Source organism: Salvelinus fontinalis, chromosome 7 (assembly GCF_029448725.1).
Source record: "Salvelinus fontinalis isolate EN_2023a chromosome 7, ASM2944872v1, whole genome shotgun sequence".
Taxonomy (NCBI): domain Eukaryota; kingdom Metazoa; phylum Chordata; class Actinopteri; order Salmoniformes; family Salmonidae; genus Salvelinus; species Salvelinus fontinalis.
The window spans coordinates 11,711,904-11,733,002 of NC_074671.1; the positions used below are offsets into that span (position 1 = coordinate 11,711,904).

At 46.3% G+C, this 21,099-nt stretch overlaps 1 protein-coding gene and 1 pseudogene across 1 annotated transcript in view; both read right to left on the reverse strand.

The window, feature by feature from the left end:
* LOC129858978 (uncharacterized) overlaps nt 1-21,099 on the reverse strand; it is a 44,256-nt gene that overhangs the window by 8,605 nt on the left and 14,552 nt on the right. The gene's annotated exons all lie outside the window — the stretch shown is intronic.
* LOC129858895 (probable G-protein coupled receptor 141) overlaps nt 1-21,099 on the reverse strand; it is a 34,893-nt pseudogene that overhangs the window by 8,605 nt on the left and 5,189 nt on the right.

Below are 21,099 nucleotides of genomic sequence, written 5' to 3' on the forward strand. Positions count from 1 at the left end.
TGGAAACACTCTGCTACGACAAGACAAAATGGAAACACTCTGGTATGAAAAGACAAACTGAAAACACTCTGCTACGACAAGACAAACTGGAAACACTCTGGTACGACAAGACAAGCTGGAAACACTCTGGTACGACAAGACAAGCTGGAAACACTCTGGTACGACAAGACAAGCTGGAAACACTCTGCTACGACAAGACAAACTGGAAACACTCTGCTACGACAAGACAAGCTGGAAACACTCTGGTACGACAAAACAAACTGGAAACACTCTGCTACAACAAGACAAGCTGGAAACACTCTCGTACGACAAGACAAGCTGGAAACACTCTGGTACGACAAAACAAACTGGAAACACTCTGGTACGACAAGACAAACTGGAAACACTCTGGTACGACAAGACAAACTGGAAACACTCTGGTATGAAAAGACAAGCTGGAAAAACTCTGGTACGACAAGACAAGCTGGAAACACTCTGGTACGACAAGACAAGCTGGAAACACTCTGGTACGACAAAACAAACTGGAAACACTCTCGTACGACAAGACAAGCTGGAAACACTCTGCTACGACAAGACAAGACAAACTGGAAACACTCTGCTACGACAAGACAAGCTGGAAACACTCTGCTACGACAAGACAAACTGGAAACACTCTGGTACGACAAGACAAGCTGGAAACACTCTGGTACGACAAGACAAGCTGGAAACACTCTGCTACGACAAGACAAGCTGGAAACACTCTGCTACGACAAAACAAACTGGAAACACTCTGGTACGACAAGACAAGCTGGAAACACTCTGCTACGACAAGACAAGCTGGAAACACTCTGCTACGACAAGACAAGCTGGAAACACTCTGGTACGACAAGACAAGCTGGAAACACTCTGGTACGACAAGACAAGCTGGAAACACTCTGGTACGACAAGACAAGCTGGAAACACTCTGGTACGACAAAACAAACTGGAAACACTCTGGTACGACAAGACAAACTGGAAACACTCTGGTACGACAAGACAAGCTGGAAACACTCTGCTACGACAAAACAAACTGGAAACACTCTGGTACGACAAGACAAACTGGAAACACTCTGGTAGGACAAGACAAGCTGGAAACACTCTGGTACGACAAGACAAACTGGAAACACTCTGGTACGACAAGACAAGCTGGAAACACTCTGGTATGACAAGACAAGCTGGAAACACTCTGGTACGACAAGACAAGCTGGAAACACTCTGCTACGACAAGACAAACTGGAAACACTCTGGTATGAAAAGACAAGCTGGAAACACTCTGGTACGACAAGACAAGCTGGAAACACTCTGCTACGACAAGACAAACTGGAAACACTCTGGTATGAAAAGACAAGCTGGAAAAACTCTGGTACGACAAGACAAGCTGGAAACACTCTGGTACGACAAGACAAGCTGGAAACACTCTGGTACGACAAAACAAACTGGAAACACTCTCGTACGACAAGACAAGCTGGAAACACTCTGGTACGACAAGACAAGACAAACTGGAAACACTCTGGTACGACAAGACAAGCTGGAAACGCTCTGCTACGACAAGACAAACTGGAAACACTCTGCTACGACAAGACAAGCTGGAAACACTCTGGTACGACAAGACAAGCTGGAAACACTCTGCTACGACAAGACAAGCTGGAAACACTCTGCTACGACAAGACAAGCTGGAAACACTCTGCTACGACAAAACAAACTGGAAACACTCTGGTACGACAAGACAAGCTGGAAACACTCTGCTACGACAAGACAAGCTGGAAACACTCTGCTACGACAAGACAAGCTGGAAACACTCTGCTACGACAAGACAAGCTGGAAACACTCTGCTACGACAAGACAAGCTGGAAACACTCTGGTACGACAAGACAAGCTGGAAACACTCTGCTACGACAAGACAAACTGGAAACACTCTGCTACGACAAGACAAGCTGGAAACACTCTGGTACGACAAAACAAACTGGAAACACTCTGCTACGACAAGACAAGCTGGAAACACTCTCGTACGACAAGACAAGCTGGAAACACTCTGGTACGACAAAACAAACTGGAAACACTCTGGTACGACAAGACAAACTGGAAACACTCTGGTACGACAAGACAAACTGGAAACACTCTGGTATGAAAAGACAAGCTGGAAAAACTCTGGTACGACAAGACAAGCTGGAAACACTCTGGTACGACAAGACAAGCTGGAAACACTCTGGTACGACAAAACAAACTGGAAACACTCTCGTACGACAAGACAAGCTGGAAACACTCTGCTACGACAAGACAAGACAAACTGGAAACACTCTGCTACGACAAGACAAGCTGGAAACACTCTGCTACGACAAGACAAACTGGAAACACTCTGGTACGACAAGACAAGCTGGAAACACTCTGGTACGACAAGACAAGCTGGAAACACTCTGCTACGACAAGACAAGCTGGAAACACTCTGCTACGACAAGACAAGCTGGAAACACTCTGCTACGACAAGACAAGCTGGAAACACTCTGCTACGACAAGACAAGCTGGAAACACTCTGCTACGACAAGACAAGCTGGAAACACTCTGCTACGACAAGACAAGCTGGAAACACTCTGCTACGACAAGACAAGCTGGAAACACTCTGCTACGACAAGACAAGCTGGAAACACTCTGCTACGACAAGACAAGCTGGAAACACTCTGCTACGACAAAACAAACTGGAAACACTCTGGTACGACAAGACAAGCTGGAAACACTCTGCTACGACAAGACAAGCTGGAAACACTCTGCTACGACAATACAAGCTGGAAACACTCTGCTACGACAAGACAAGCTGGAAACACTCTGGTACCACAAAACAAACTGGAAACACTCTGGTACGACAAGACAAACTGGAAACACTCTGGTACGACAAGACAAGCTGGAAACACTCTGCTACGACAAAACAAGCTGGAAACACTCTGCTACGACAAGACAAGCTGGAAACACTCTGGTACGACAAGACAAGCTGGAAACACTCTGGTACGACAAAACAAACTGGAAACACTCTGCTACGACAAGACAAGCTGGAAACACTCTGGTACGACAAGACAAGCTGGAAACACTCTGGTACGACAAGACAAGCTGGAAACACTCTGGTACGACAAGACAAACTGGAAACACTCTGGTACGACAAGACAAGCTGGAAACACTCTGCTACGACAAGACAAGCTGGAAACACTCTGGTACGACAAGACAAGCTGGAAACACTCTGGTACGACAAGACAAGCTGGAAACACTCTGGTACGACAAGACTAACTGGAAACACTCTGGTACGACAAGACTAACTGGAAACACTCTGCTACGACAAGACAAGACAAGCTGGAAACACTCTGCTACGACAAGACAAGCTGGAAACACTCTGGTACGACAAGACAAGCTGGAAACACTCTGGTACGACAAGACAAGCTGGAAACACTCTGGTACGACAAGACAAGCTGGAAACACTCTGGTACGACAAAACAAACTGGAAACACTCTGGTACGACAAGACAAACTGGAAACACTCTGGTACGACAAGACAAGCTGGAAACACTCTGCTACGACAAAACAAACTGGAAACACTCTGGTACGACAAGACAAACTGGAAACACTCTGGTAGGACAAGACAAGCTGGAAACACTCTGGTACGACAAGACAAACTGGAAATACTCTGGTACGACAAGACAAGCTGGAAACACTCTGGTATGACAAGACAAGCTGGAAACACTCTGGTACGACAAGACAAGCTGGAAACACTCTGGTACGACAAGACAAACTGGAAACACTCTGCTACGACAAGACAAACTGGAAACACTCTGGTATGAAAAGACAAGCTGGAAACACTCTGCTACGACAAGACAAGCTGGAAACACTCTGCTACGACAAGACAAACTGGAAACACTCTGGTATGAAAAGACAAGCTGGAAAAACTCTGGTACGACAAGACAAGCTGGAAACACTCTGGTACGACAAGACAAGCTGGAAACACTCTGGTACGACAAAACAAACTGGAAACACTCTCGTACGACAAGACAAGCTGGAAACACTCTGCTACGACAAGACAAGACAAACTGGAAACACTCTGGTACGACAAGACAAGCTGGAAACACTCTGCTACGACAAGACAAACTGGAAACACTCTGCTACGACAAGACAAGCTGGAAACACTCTGGTACGACAAGACAAGCTGGAAACACTCTGCTACGACAAGACAAGCTGGAAACACTCTGCTACGACAAGACAAACTGGAAACACTCTGCTACGACAAGACAAGCTGGAAACACTCTGCTACGACAAGACAAGCTGGAAACACTCTGCTACGACAAGACAAGCTGGAAACACTCTGGTACGACAAGACAAGCTGGAAACACTCTGGTACGACAAGACAAGCTGGAAACGCTCTGCTACGACAAGACAAGCTGGAAACACTCTGCTACGACAAGACAAGCTGGAAACACTCTCGTACGACAAGACAAGCTGGAAACACTCTGCTACGACAAGACAAACTGGAAACACTCTGCTACGACAAGACAAGCTGGAAACACTCTGGTACGACAAAACAAACTGGAAACACTCTGCTACGACAAGACAAGCTGGAAACACTCTCGTACGACAAGACAAGCTGGAAACACTCTGGTACGACAAAACAAACTGGAAACACTCTGCTACGACAAGACAAACTGGAAACACTCTGGTACGACAAGACAAGCTGGAAACACTCTGCTACGACAAAACAAACTGGAAACACTCTGGTACGACAAAACAAACTGGAAACACTCTGGTACGACAAGACAAACTGGAAACACTCTGGTACGACAAGACAAACTGGAAACACTCTGGTACGACAAGACAAGCTGGAAACACTCTGGTATGACAAGACAAGCTGGAAACACTCTGGTACGACAAGACAAGCTGGAAACACTCTGCTACGACAAGACAAACTGGAAACACTCTGGTATGAAAAGACAAGCTGGAAACACTCTGGTACGACAAGACAAGCTGGAAACACTCTGCTACGACAAGACAAACTGGAAACACTCTGGTATGAAAAGACAAGCTGGAAAAACTCTGGTACGACAAGACAAGCTGGAAACACTCTGGTACGACAAGACAAGCTGGAAACACTCTGGTACGACAAAACAAACTGGAAACACTCTCGTACGACAAGACAAGCTGGAAACACTCTGCTACGACAAGACAAGACAAACTGGAAACACTCTGCTACGACAAGACAAGCTGGAAACACTCTGCTACGACAAGACAAGCTGGAAACACTCTGGTACGACAAGACAAGCTGGAAACACTCTGGTACGACAAGACAAGCTGGAAACACTCTGGTACGACAAGACAAGCTGGAAACACTCTGCTACGACAAGACAAGCTGGAAACACTCTGCTACGACAAAACAAACTGGAAACACTCTGGTACGACAAGACAAGCTGGAAACACTCTGCTACGACAAGACAAGCTGGAAACACTCTGCTACGACAAGACAAGCTGGAAACACTCTGGTACGACAAGACAAACTGGAAACACTCTGGTACGACAAGACAAGCTGGAAACACTCTGCTACGACAAAACAAACTGGAAACACTCTGGTACGACAAGACAAGCTGGAAACACTCTGGTACGACAAGACAAGCTGGAAACACTCTGGTACGACAAGACTAACTGGAAACACTCTGCTACGACAAGACAAGACAAGCTGGAAACACTCTGCTACGACAAGACAAGCTGGAAACACTCTGGTACGACAAGACAAGCTGGAAAAACTCTGGTACGACAAGACAAGCTGGAAACACTCTGGTACGACAAGACAAGCTGGAAACACTCTGGTACGACAAAACAAACTGGAAACACTCTGGTACGACAAGACAAACTGGAAACACTCTGGTACGACAAGACAAGCTGGAAACACTCTGCTACGACAAAACAAACTGGAAACACTCTGGTACGACAAGACAAACTGGAAACACTCTGGTAGGACAAGACAAGCTGGAAACACTCTGGTACGACAAGACAAACTGGAAATACTCTGGTACGACAAGACAAGCTGGAAACACTCTGGTATGACAAGACAAGCTGGAAACACTCTGGTACGACAAGACAAGCTGGAAACACTCTGCTACGACAAGACAAACTGGAAACACTCTGGTATGAAAAGACAAGCTGGAAACACTCTGGTACGACAAGACAAGCTGGAAACACTCTGCTACGACAAGACAAACTGGAAACACTCTGGTATGAAAAGACAAGCTGGAAAAACTCTGGTACGACAAGACAAGCTGGAAACACTCTGGTACGACAAGACAAGCTGGAAACACTCTGGTACGACAAAACAAACTGGAAACACTCTCGTACGACAAGACAAGCTGGAAACACTCTGCTACGACAAGACAAGACAAACTGGAAACACTCTGGTACGACAAGACAAGCTGGAAACACTCTGCTACGACAAGACAAACTGGAAACACTCTGCTACGACAAGACAAGCTGGAAACACTCTGGTACGACAAGACAAGCTGGAAACACTCTGCTACGACAAGACAAGCTGGAAACACTCTGCTACGACAAGACAAGCTGGAAACACTCTGCTACGACAAGACAAACTGGAAACACTCTGGTACGACAAGACAAGCTGGAAACACTCTGCTACGACAAGACAAGCTGGAAACACTCTGCTACGACAAGACAAGCTGGAAACACTCTGGTACGACAAGACAAGCTGGAAACGCTCTGCTACGACAAGACAAGCTGGAAACACTCTGCTACGACAAGACAAGCTGGAAACACTCTGGTACGACAAGACAAGCTGGAAACACTCTGCTACGACAAGACAAACTGGAAACACTCTGCTACGACAAGACAAGCTGGAAACACTCTGGTACGACAAAACAAACTGGAAACACTCTGCTACGACAAGACAAGCTGGAAACACTCTCGTACGACAAGACAAGCTGGAAACACTCTGGTACGACAAAACAAACTGGAAACACTCTGCTACGACAAGACAAACTGGAAACACTCTGGTACGACAAGACAAGCTGGAAACACTCTGCTACGACAAAACAAACTGGAAACACTCTGGTACGACAAAACAAACTGGAAACACTCTGGTACGACAAGACAAACTGGAAACACTCTGGTACGACAAGACAAACTGGAAACACTCTGGTACGACAAGACAAGCTGGAAACACTCTGGTATGACAAGACAAGCTGGAAACACTCTGGTACGACAAGACAAGCTGGAAACACTCTGCTACGACAAGACAAACTGGAAACACTCTGGTATGAAAAGACAAGCTGGAAACACTCTGGTACGACAAGACAAGCTGGAAACACTCTGCTACGACAAGACAAACTGGAAACACTCTGGTATGAAAAGACAAGCTGGAAAAACTCTGGTACGACAAGACAAGCTGGAAACACTCTGGTACGACAAGACAAGCTGGAAACACTCTGGTACGACAAAACAAACTGGAAACACTCTCGTACGACAAGACAAGCTGGAAACACTCTGCTACGACAAGACAAGACAAACTGGAAACACTCTGCTACGACAAGACAAGCTGGAAACACTCTGCTACGACAAGACAAGCTGGAAACACTCTGGTACGACAAGACAAGCTGGAAACACTCTGGTACGACAAGACAAGCTGGAAACACTCTGGTACGACAAGACAAGCTGGAAACACTCTGCTACGACAAGACAAGCTGGAAACACTCTGCTACGACAAAACAAACTGGAAACACTCTGGTACGACAAGACAAGCTGGAAACACTCTGCTACGACAAGACAAGCTGGAAACACTCTGCTACGACAAGACAAGCTGGAAACACTCTGCTACGACAAGACAAGCTGGAAACACTCTGGTACGACAAGACAAGCTGGAAACACTCTGGTACGACAAGACAAGCTGGAAACACTCTGCTACGACAAGACAAGCTGGAAACACTCTGCTACGACAAAACAAACTGGAAACACTCTGGTACGACAAGACAAGCTGGAAACACTCTGCTACGACAAGACAAGCTGGAAACACTCTGCTACGACAAGACAAGCTGGAAACACTCTGGTACGACAAAACAAACTGGAAACACTCTGGTACGACAAGACAAACTGGAAACACTCTGGTACGACAAGACAAGCTGGAAACACTCTGCTACGACAAAACAAGCTGGAAACACTCTGCTACGACAAGACAAGCTGGAAACACTCTGGTACGACAAGACAAGCTGGAAACACTCTGGTACGACAAAACAAACTGGAAACACTCTGCTACGACAAGACAAGCTGGAAACACTCTGGTACGACAAGACAAGCTGGAAACACTCTGGTACGACAAAACAAACTGGAAACACTCTGGTACGACAAGACAAACTGGAAACACTCTGGTACGACAAGACAAGCTGGAAACACTCTGCTACGACAAAACAAACTGGAAACACTCTGGTACGACAAGACAAACTGGAAACACTCTGGTAGGACAAGACAAGCTGGAAACACTCTGGTACGACAAGACAAACTGGAAACACTCTGGTACGACAAGACAAGCTGGAAACACTCTGGTACGACAAGACAAGCTGGAAACACTCTGGTACGACAAGACAAGCTGGAAACACTCTGCTACGACAAGACAAACTGGAAACACTCTGGTATGAAAAGACAAGCTGGAAACACTCTGGTACGACAAGACAAGCTGGAAACACTCTGCTACGACAAGACAAACTGGAAACACTCTGGTATGAAAAGACAAGCTGGAAAAACTCTGGTACGACAAGACAAGCTGGAAACACTCTGGTACGACAAGACAAGCTGGAAACACTCTGGTACGACAAAACAAACTGGAAACACTCTCGTACGACAAGACAAGCTGGAAACACTCTGCTACGACAAGACAAGACAAACTGGAAACACTCTGCTACGACAAGACAAGCTGGAAACACTCTGCTACGACAAGACAAGCTGGAAACACTCTGGTACGACAAGACAAGCTGGAAACTCTCTGGTAGGACAAGACAAGCTGGAAACACTCTGCTACGACAAGACAAGCTGGAAACACTCTGCTACGACAAAACAAACTGGAAACACTCTGCTACGACAAGACAAGCTGGAAACACTCTGCTACGACAAGACAAGCTGGAAACACTCTGGTACGACAAGACAAGCTGGAAACACTCTGGTACGACAAGACAAACTGTAAACACTCTGCTACGACAAGACAAGACAAGCTGGAAACACTCTGGTACGACAAGACAAGCTGGAAACACTCTGGTACGACAAGACAAGCTGGAAACACTCTGGTACGACAAGACAAGCTGGAAACACTCTGGTACGACAAGACAAGCTGGAAACACTCTGCTACGACAAGACAAGCTGGAAACACTCTGCTACGACAAGACAAGCTGGAAACACTCTGCTACGACAAGACAAGCTGGAAACACTCTGCTACGACAAGACAAGCTGGAAACACTCTGGTACGACAAAACAAACTGGAAACACTCTGCTACGACAAGACAAGCTGGAAACACTCTGGTACGACAAAACAAACTGGAAACACTCTGCTACAACAAGACAAGCTGGAAACACTCTGGTATGAAAAGACAAGCTGGAAACACTCTGGTACGACAAGACAAACTGGAAACACTCTGGTACGACAAGACAAACTGGAAACACTCTGGTACGACAAGACAAACTGGAAACACTCTGGTACGACAAGACAAGCTGGAAACACTCTGGTACGACAAGACAAACTGGAAACACTCTGCTACGACAAGACAAACTGGAAACACTCTGGTACGACAAGACAAGCTGGAAACACTCTGGTACGACAAGACAAACTGGAAACACTCTGGTACGACAAGACAAGCTGGAAACACTCTGGTACGACAAGACAAACTGGAAACACTCTGGTACGACAAGACAAGCTGGAAACACTCTGGTACGACAAGACAAACTGGAAACACTCTGGTACGACAAGACAAACTGGAAACACTCTGGTACGACAAGACAAGCTGGAAACACTCTGGTACGACAAGACAAACTGGAAACACTCTGCTACGACAAGACAAGCTGGAAACACTCTGGTACGACAAGACAAGCTGGAAACACTCTCGTACGACAAGACAAGCTGGAAACACTCTGCTACGACAAGACAAACTGGAAACACTCTGGTATGAAAAGACAAGCTGGAAACACTCTGGTACGACAAGACAAGCTGGAAACACTCTGCTACGACAAGACAAACTGGAAACACTCTGGTATGAAAAGACAAGCTGGAAAAACTCTGGTACGACAAGACAAGCTGGAAACACTCTGGTACGACAAGACAAGCTGGAAACACTCTGGTACGACAAAACAAACTGGAAACACTCTCGTACGACAAGACAAGCTGGAAACACTCTGCTACGACAAGACAAGACAAACTGGAAACACTCTGCTACGACAAGACAAGCTGGAAACACTCTGCTACGACAAGACAAGCTGGAAACACTCTGGTACGACAAGACAAGCTGGAAACACTCTGGTACGACAAGACAAGCTGGAAACACCCTGCTACGACAAGACAAGCTGGAAACACTCTGCTACGACAAAACAAACTGGAAACACTCTGCTACGACAAGACAAGCTGGAAACACTCTGCTACGACAAGACAAGCTGGAAACACTCTGGTACAACAAGACAAGCTGGAAACACTCTGGTACGACAAGACAAACTGGAAACACTCTGCTACGACAAGACAAGACAAGCTGGAAACACTCTGGTACGACAAGACAAGCTGGAAACACTCTGGTACGACAAGACAAGCTGGAAACACTCTGGTACGACAAGACAAGCTGGAAACACTCTGCTACGACAAGACAAGCTGGAAACACTCTGCTACGACAAGACAAGCTGGAAACACTCTGCTACGACAAGACAAGCTGGAAACACTCTGCTACGACAAGACAAGCTGGAAACACTCTGCTACGACAAGACAAGCTGGAAACACTCTGGTACGACAAAACAAACTGGAAACACTCTGCTACGACAAGACAAGCTGGAAACACTCTGGTACGACAAAACAAACTGGAAACACTCTGCTACAACAAGACAAGCTGGAAACACTCTGGTATGAAAAGACAAGCTGGAAACACTCTGGTACGACAAGACAAACTGGAAACACTCTGGTACGACAAGACAAACTGGAAACACTCTGGTACGACAAGACAAACTGGAAACACTCTGGTACGACAAGACAAACTGGAAACACTCTGGTACGACAAGACAAGCTGGAAACACTCTGGTACGACAAGACAAACTGGAAACACTCTGCTACGACAAGACAAGCTGGAAACACTCTGGTACGACAAGACAAGCTGGAAACACTCTCGTACGACAAGACAAGCTGGAAACACTCTGCTACGACAAGACAAGCTGGAAACACTCTGGTACGACAAGACAAGCTGGAAACACTCTGCTACAACAAGACAAGCTGGAAACACTCTGCTACGACAAGACAAGCTGGAAACACTCTGGTACGACAAGACAAACTGGAAACACTCTGGTACGACAAGACAAGCTGGAAACACTCTGCTACAACAAGACAAGCTGGAAACACTCTGGTATGAAAAGACAAGCTGGAAACACTCTGGTACGACAAGACAAACTGGAAACACTCTGGTACGACAAGACAAACTGGAAACACTCTGGTACGACAAGACAAACTGGAAACACTCTGGTACGACAAGACAAGCTGGAAACACTCTGGTACGACAAGACAAACTGGAAACACTCTGCTACGACAAGACAAACTGGAAACACTCTGGTACGACAAGACAAGCTGGAAACACTCTGGTACGACAAGACAAACTGGAAACACTCTGGTACGACAAGACAAGCTGGAAACACTCTGGTACGACAAGACAAACTGGAAACACTCTGGTACGACAAGACAAGCTGGAAACACTCTGGTACGACAAGACAAACTGGAAACACTCTGGTACGACAAGACAAACTGGAAACACTCTGGTACGACAAGACAAGCTGGAAACACTCTGGTACGACAAGACAAACTGGAAACACTCTGGTACGACAAGACAAACTGGAAACACTCTGATACGACAAGACAAGCTGGAAACACTCTGCTACGACAAGACAAGCTGGAAACACTCTGGTACGACAAGACAAGCTGGAAACACTCTGCTACGACAAGACAAGCTGGAAAAACTCTGGTACGACAAGACAAACTGGAAACACTCTCGTACGACAAAACAAGCTGGAAACACTCTGGTACGACAAGACAAGCTGGAAACACTCTGCTACGACAAGACAAGCTGGAAACACTCTGGTACGACAAGACAAGCTGGAAACACCCTGCTACGACAAGACAAGCTGGAAACACTCTGCTACGACAAAACAAACTGGAAACACTCTGCTACGACAAGACAAGCTGGAAACACTCTGCTACGACAAGACAAGCTGGAAACACTCTGGTACGACAAGACAAGCTGGAAACACTCTGGTACGACAAGACAAACTGGAAACACTCTGCTACGACAAGACAAGACAAGCTGGAAACACTCTGGTACGACAAGACAAGCTGGAAACACTCTGGTACGACAAGACAAGCTGGAAACACTCTGGTACGACAAGACAAGCTGGAAACACTCTGCTACGACAAGACAAGCTGGAAACACTCTGCTACGACAAGACAAGCTGGAAACACTCTGCTACGACAAGACAAGCTGGAAACACTCTGCTACGACAAGACAAGCTGGAAACACTCTGCTACGACAAGACAAGCTGGAAACACTCTGGTACGACAAAACAAACTGGAAACACTCTGCTACGACAAGACAAGCTGGAAACACTCTGGTACGACAAAACAAACTGGAAACACTCTGCTACAACAAGACAAGCTGGAAACACTCTGGTATGAAAAGACAAGCTGGAAACACTCTGGTACGACAAGACAAACTGGAAACACTCTGGTACGACAAGACAAACTGGAAACACTCTGGTACGACAAGACAAACTGGAAACACTCTGGTACGACAAGACAAACTGGAAACACTCTGGTACGACAAGACAAGCTGGAAACACTCTGGTACGACAAGACAAGCTGGAAACACCCTGCTACGACAAGACAAGCTGGAAACACTCTGCTACGACAAAACAAACTGGAAACACTCTGCTACGACAAGACAAGCTGGAAACACTCTGCTACGACAAGACAAGCTGGAAACACTCTGCTACGACAAGACAAGCTGGAAACACTCTGGTACGACAAGACAAGCTGGAAACACTCTGGTACGACAAGACAAGCTGGAAACACTCTGGTACGACAAGACAAACTGGAAACACTCTGCTACGACAAGACAAGACAAGCTGGAAACTCTCTGGTACGACAAGACAAGCTGGAAACACTCTGGTACGACAAGACAAGCTGGAAACACTCTGGTACGACAAGACAAACTGGAAACACTCTGCTACGACAAGACAAGACAAGCTGGAAACACTCTGGTACGACAAGACAAGCTGGAAACACTCTGGTACGACAAGACAAGCTGGAAACACTCTGGTACGACAAGACAAGCTGGAAACACTCTGCTACGACAAGACAAGCTGGAAACACTCTGCTACGACAAGACAAGCTGGAAACACTCTGCTACGACAAGACAAGCTGGAAACACTCTGCTACGACAAGACAAGCTGGAAACACTCTGGTACGACAAAACAAACTGGAAACACTCTGCTACGACAAGACAAGCTGGAAACACTCTGGTACGACAAAACAAACTGGAAACACTCTGCTACAACAAGACAAGCTGGAAACACTCTGGTATGAAAAGACAAGCTGGAAACACTCTGGTACGACAAGACAAACTGGAAACACTCTGGTACGACAAGACAAACTGGAAACACTCTGGTACGACAAGACAAACTGGAAACACTCTGGTACGACAAGACAAGCTGGAAACACTCTGGTACGACAAGACAAACTGGAAACACTCTGCTACGACAAGACAAACTGGAAACACTCTGGTACGACAAGACAAGCTGGAAACACTCTGGTACGACAAGACAAACTGGAAACACTCTGGTACGACAAGACAAGCTGGAAACACTGGTACGACAAGACAAACTGGAAACACTCTGGTACGACAAGACAAGCTGGAAACACTCTGGTACGACAAGACAAACTGGAAACACTCTGGTACGACAAGACAAACTGGAAACACTCTGGTACGACAAGACAAGCTGGAAACACTCTGGTAAGACAAGACAAACTGGAAACACTCTGCTACGACAAGACAAGCTGGAAACACTCTGGTACGACAAGACAAGCTGGAAACACTCTCGTACGACAAGACAAGCTGGAAACACTCTGCTACGACAAGACAAGCTGGAAACACTCTGGTATGACAAGACAAGCTGGAAACACTCTGCTACGACAAGACAAGCTGGAAACACTCTGCTACGACAAGACAAGCTGGAAACACTCTGGTACGACAAGACAAACTGGAAACACTCTGGTACGACAAGACAAGCTGGAAACACTCTGCTACGACAAGACAAGCTGGAAACACTCTGGTATGAAAAGACAAGCTGGAAACACTCTGGTACGACAAGACAAACTGGAAACACTCTGGTACGACAAGACAAACTGGAAACACTCTGGTACGACAAGACAAACTGGAAACACTCTGGTACGACAAGACAAGCTGGAAACACTCTGGTACGACAAGACAAACTGGAAACACTCTGCTACGACAAGACAAACTGGAAACACTCTGGTACGACAAGACAAGCTGGAAACACTCTGGTACGACAAGACAAACTGGAAACACTCTGGTACGACAAGACAGGCTGGAAACACTCTGGTACGACAAGACAAACTGGAAACACTCTGGTACGACAAGACAAGCTGGAAACACTCTGGTACGACAAGACAAACTGGAAACACTCTGGTACGACAAGACAAACTGGAAACACTCTGGTACGACAAGACAAGCTGGAAACACTCTGGTACGACAAGACAAACTGGAAACACTCTGGTACGACAAGACAAGCTGGAAACACTCTGGTACGACAAGACAAGCTGGAAACACTCTCGTACGACAAGACAAGCTGGAAACACTCTGGTACGACAAGACAAGCTGGAAACACTCTGGTACGACAAGACAAGCTGGAAACACTCTGCTACAACAAGACAAGCTGGAAACACTCTGCTACGACAAGACAAGCTGGAAACACTCTGGTACGACAAGACAAACTGGAAACACTCTGCTACGACAAGACAAGCTGGAAACACTCTGCTACGACAAGACAAGCTGGAAACACTCTGGTACGACAAGACAAACTGGAAACACTCTGATACGACAAGACAAGCTGGAAACACTCTGCTACGACAAGACAAGCTGGAAACACTCTGCTACGACAAGACAAGCTGGAAACACTCTGCTACGACAAGACAAGCTGGAAACACTCTGGTACGACAAGACAAACTGGAAACACTCTCGTACGACAAAACAAGCTGGAAACACTCTGGTACGACAAGACAAGCTGGAAACACTCTGCTACGACAAGACAAGCTGGAAACACTCTGCTACGACAAGACAAGCTGGAAACACTCTGCTACGACAAGACAAGCTGGAAACACTCTGGTACGACAAGACAAGCTGGAAACACTCTGCTACGACAAGACAAGCTGGAAACACTCTGGTATGACAAAACAAACTGGAAACACTCTGGTACGACAAGACAAGCTGGAAACACTCTGCTACGACAAAACAAACTGGAAACACTCTGGTACGACAAGACAAGCTGGAAACACTCTGGTACGACAAAACAAGCTGGAAACACTCTGGTACGACAAGACAAGCTGGAAACACTCTGGTACGACAAGACAAGCTGGAAACACTCTGGTACGACAAGACAAGCTGGAAACACTCTGGTACGACAAGACAAGCTGGAAACACTCTGGTACGACAAGACAAGCTGGAAACACTCTGGTACGACAAGACAAGCTGGAAACACTCTCGTACGACAAAACAAGCTGGAAACACTCTGGTACGACAAGACAAGCTGGAAACACTCTGGTACGACAAGACAAGCTGGAAACACTCTGGTACGACAAGACAATCTGGAAACACTCTGGTACGACAAAACAAACTGGAAACACTCTGCTACGACAAGACAAACTGGAAACACTCTGGTACGACAAGACAAACTGGAAACACTCTGGTACGACAAGACAAGCTGGAAACACTCTGCTACAACAAGACAAGCTGGAAACACTCTGGTATGAAAAGACAAGCTGGAAACACTCTGGTACGACAAGACAAACTGGAAACACTCTGGTACGACAAGACAAGCTGGAAACACTCTGGTACGACAAGACAAACTGGAAACACTCTGGTACGACAAGACAAACTGGAAACACTCTGCTACGACAAGACAAACTGGAAACACTCTGGTACGACAAGACAAGCTGGAAACACTCTGGTACGACAAGACAAACTGGAAACACTCTGGTACGACAAGACAAGCTGGAAACACTCTGGTACGACAAGACAAACTGGAAACACTCTGGTACGACAAGACAAGCTGGAAACACTCTGGTACGACAAGACAAACTGGAAACACTCTGGTACGACAAGACAAACTGGAAACACTCTGGTACGACAAGACAAGCTGGAAACACTCTGGTGCGACAAGACAAACTGGAAACACTCTGCTACGACAAGACAAGCTGGAAACACTCTGGTACGACAAGACAAGCTGGAAACACTCTCGTACGACAAGACAAGCTGGAAACACTCTGCTACGACAAGACAAGCTGGAAACACTCTGGTACGACAAGACAAGCTGGAAACACTCTGGTACGACAAGACAAGCTGGAAACACTCTGCTACGACAAGACAAGCTGGAAACACTCTGCTACGACAAGACAAGCTGGAAACACTCTGGTACGACAAGACAAACTGGAAACACTCTGCTACGACAAGACAAGCTGGAAACACTCTGCTACGACAAGACAAGCTGGAAACACTCTGGTACGACAAGACAAACTGGAAACACTCTGATACGACAAGACAAGCTGGAAACACTCTGCTACGACAAGACAAGCTGGAAACACTCTGGTACGACAAGACAAGCTGGAAACACTCTGCTACGACAAGACAAGCTGGAAACACTCTGGTACGACAAGACAAACTGGAAACACTCTCGTACGACAAAACAAGCTGGAAACACTCTGGTACGACAAGACAAGCTGGAAACACTCTCGTACGACAAAACAAGCTGGAAACACTCTGGTACGACAAGACAAGCTGGAAACACTCTGGTACGACAAGACAAGCTGGAAACACTCTGCTACGACAAGACAAACTGGAAACACTCTGGTACGACAAGACAAACTGGAAACACTCTGGTACGACAAGACAAGCTGGAAACACTCTGGTACGACAAGACAAGCTGGAAACACTCTCGTACGACAAAACAAACTGGAAACACTCTGGTACGACAAGACAAGCTGGAAACACTCTCGTACGACAAGACAAGCTGGGAACACTCTGGTACGACAAGACAAGCTGGAAACACTCTGGTACGACAAGACAAGCTGGAAACACTCTCGTACGACAAAACAAGCTGGAAACACTCTGGTACGACAAGACAAGCTGGAAACACTCTGCTACGACAAGACAAGCTGGAAACACTCTGGTACGACAAGACAAGCTGGAAACACTCTGGTACGACAAGACAAACTGGAAACACTCTGGTACGACAAGACAAGCTGGAAACACTCTGCTACGACAAGACAAGCTGGAAACACTCTGCTACGACAAAACAAACTGGAAACACTCTGGTACGACAAGACAAGCTGGAAACACTCTGGTACGACAAGACAAGCTGGAAACACTCTCGTACGACAAGACAAGCTGGAAACACTCTGCTACGACAAGACAAGCTGGAAACACTCTCGTACGACAAGACAAGCTGGAAACACTCTGGTACGACAAGACAAGCTGGAAACACTCTGCTACGACAAAACAAGCTGGAAACACTCTGCTACGACAAGACAAGCTGGAAACACTCTGGTACGACAAGACAAACTGGAAACACTCTCGTACGACAAGACAAGCTGGAAACACTCTGCTACGACAAAAAAAGCTGGAAAAACTCTGGTACGACAAGACAAACTGGAAACACTCTGCTACGACAAGACAAGCTGGAAACACTCTGGTACGACAAGACAAGCTGGAAACACTCTGGTACGACAAGACAAGCTGGAAACACTCTGGTACGACAAGACAAACTGGAAACACTCTGGTACGACAAGACAAGCTGGAAACACTCTGCTACGACAAGACAAGCTGGAAACACTCTGGTACGACAAGACAAGCTGGAAACACTCTCGTACGACAAAACAAGCTGGAAACACTCTGGTACGACAAGACAAACTGGAAACACTCTGGTACGACAAGACAAGCTGGAAACACTCTGGTACGACAAGACAAGCTGGAAACACTCTGGTACGACAAGACAAACTGGAAACACTCTGGTACGACAAGACAAGCTGGAAACACTCTGCTACGACAAAACAAACTGGAAACACTCTGCTACGACAAGACAAGCTGGAAACACTCTGCTACGACAAGACAAGCTGGAAACACTCTGCTACGACAAAACAAACTGGAAACACTCTGGTACGACAAGACAAGCTGGAAACACTCTGGTACGACAAGACAAACTGGAAACACTCTGGTACGACAAGACAAACTGGAAACACTCTCGTACGACAAAACAAGCTGGAAACACTCTGGTACGACAAGACAAGCTGGAAACACTCTCGTACGACAAAACAAGCTGGAAACACTCTGGTACGACAAGACAAGCTGGAAACACTCTGGTACGACAAGACAAGCTGGAAACACTCTGCTACGACAAGACAAACTGGAAACACTCTGGTACGACAAGACAAACTGGAAACACTCTGGTACGACAAGACAAGCTGGAAACACTCTGGTACGACAAGACAAGCTGGAAACACTCTCGTACGACAAAACAAACTGGAAACACTCTGGTACGACAAGACAAGCTGGAAACACTCTCGTACGACAAGACAAGCTGGGAACACTCTGGTACGACAAGACAAGCTGGAAACACTCTGGTACGACAAGACAAGCTGGAAACACTCTCGTACGACAAAACAAGCTGGAAACACTCTGGTACGACAAGACAAGCTGGAAACACTCTGCTACGACAAGACAAGCTGGAAACACTCTGGTACGACAAGACAAGCTGGAAACACTCTGGTACGACAAGACAAACTGGAAACACTCTGGTACGACAAGACAAGCTGGAAACACTCTGCTACGACAAAACAAACTGGAAACACTCTGGTACGACAAGACAAGCTGGAAACACTCTCGTACGACAAGACAAGCTGGAAACACTCTGCTACGACAAGACAAGCTGGAAACACTCTCGTACGACAAGACAAGCTGGAAACACTCTGGTACGACAAGACAAGCTGGAAACACTCTGCTACGACAAAACAAGCTGGAAACACTCTGCTACGACAAGACAAGCTGGAAACACTCTGGTACGACAAGACAAACTGGAAACACTCTCGTACGACAAGACAAGCTGGAAACACTCTGCTACGACAAAAAAAGCTGGAAAAACTCTGGTACGACAAGACAAACTGGAAACACTCTGCTACGACAAGACAAGCTGGAAACACTCTGGTACGACAAGACAAGCTGGAAACACTCTGGTACGACAAGACAAGCTGGAAACACTCTGGTACGACAAGACAAACTGGAAACACTCTGGTACGACAAGACAAGCTGGAAACACTCTGCTACGACAAGACAAGCTGGAAACACTCTGGTACGACAAGACAAGCTGGAAACACTCTCGTACGACAAAACAAGCTGGAAACACTCTGGTACGACAAGACAAACTGGAAACACTCTGGTACGACAAGACAAGCTGGAAACACTCTGGTACGACAAGACAAGCTGGAAACACTCTGGTACGACAAGACAAACTGGAAACACTCTGGTACGACAAGACAAGCTGGAAACACTCTGCTACGACAAAACAAACTGGAAACACTCTGCTACGACAAGACAAGCTGGAAACACTCTGCTACGACAAGACAAGCTGGAAACACTCTGCTACGACAAAACAAACTGGAAACACTCTGGTACGACAAGACAAGCTGGAAACACTCTGGTACGACAAGACAAACTGGAAACACTCTGGTACGACAAGACAAACTGGAAACACTCTGGTACGACAAGACAAACTGGAAACACTCTCGTACGACAAGACAAGCTGGAAACACTCTGCTACGACAAAACAAGCTGGAAAAACTCTGGTACGACAAGACAAACTGGAAACACTCTGCTACGACAAGACAAGCTGGAAACACTCTGGTACGACAAGACAAGCTGGAAACACTCTGGTACGACAAGACAAGCTGGAAACACTCTGGTACGACAAGACAAACTGGAAACACTCTGGTACGACAAGACAAACTGGAAACACTCTGCTACGACAAGACAAGCTGGAAACACTCTGGTACGACAAGACAAGCTGGAAACACTCTGGTACGACAAGACAAGCTGGAAACACTCTGGTACGACAAGACAAACTGGAAACACTCTGGTACGACAAGACAAGCTGGAAACACTCTGGTACGACAAGACAAGCTGGAAACACTCTGGTACGAAAAGACAAACTGGAAACACTCTGGTACGACAAGACAAGCTGGAAACACTCTGCTACGACAAGACAAGCTGGAAACACTCTGCTACGACAAGACAAACTGGAAACACTCTGCTACGACAAGACAAACTGGAAACACTCTGGTACGACAAGACAAACTGGAAACACTCTGGTACGACAAGACAAGCTGGAAACACTCTGGTACGACAAAACAAGCTGGAAACACTCTGCTACGACAAGACAAGAAACTGGCAACACTCTGGTACGACAAGACAAACTGGAAACACTCTGGTACGACAAGACAAGCTGGAAACACTCTGGTACGACAAGACAAGCTGGAAACACTCTGGTACGACAA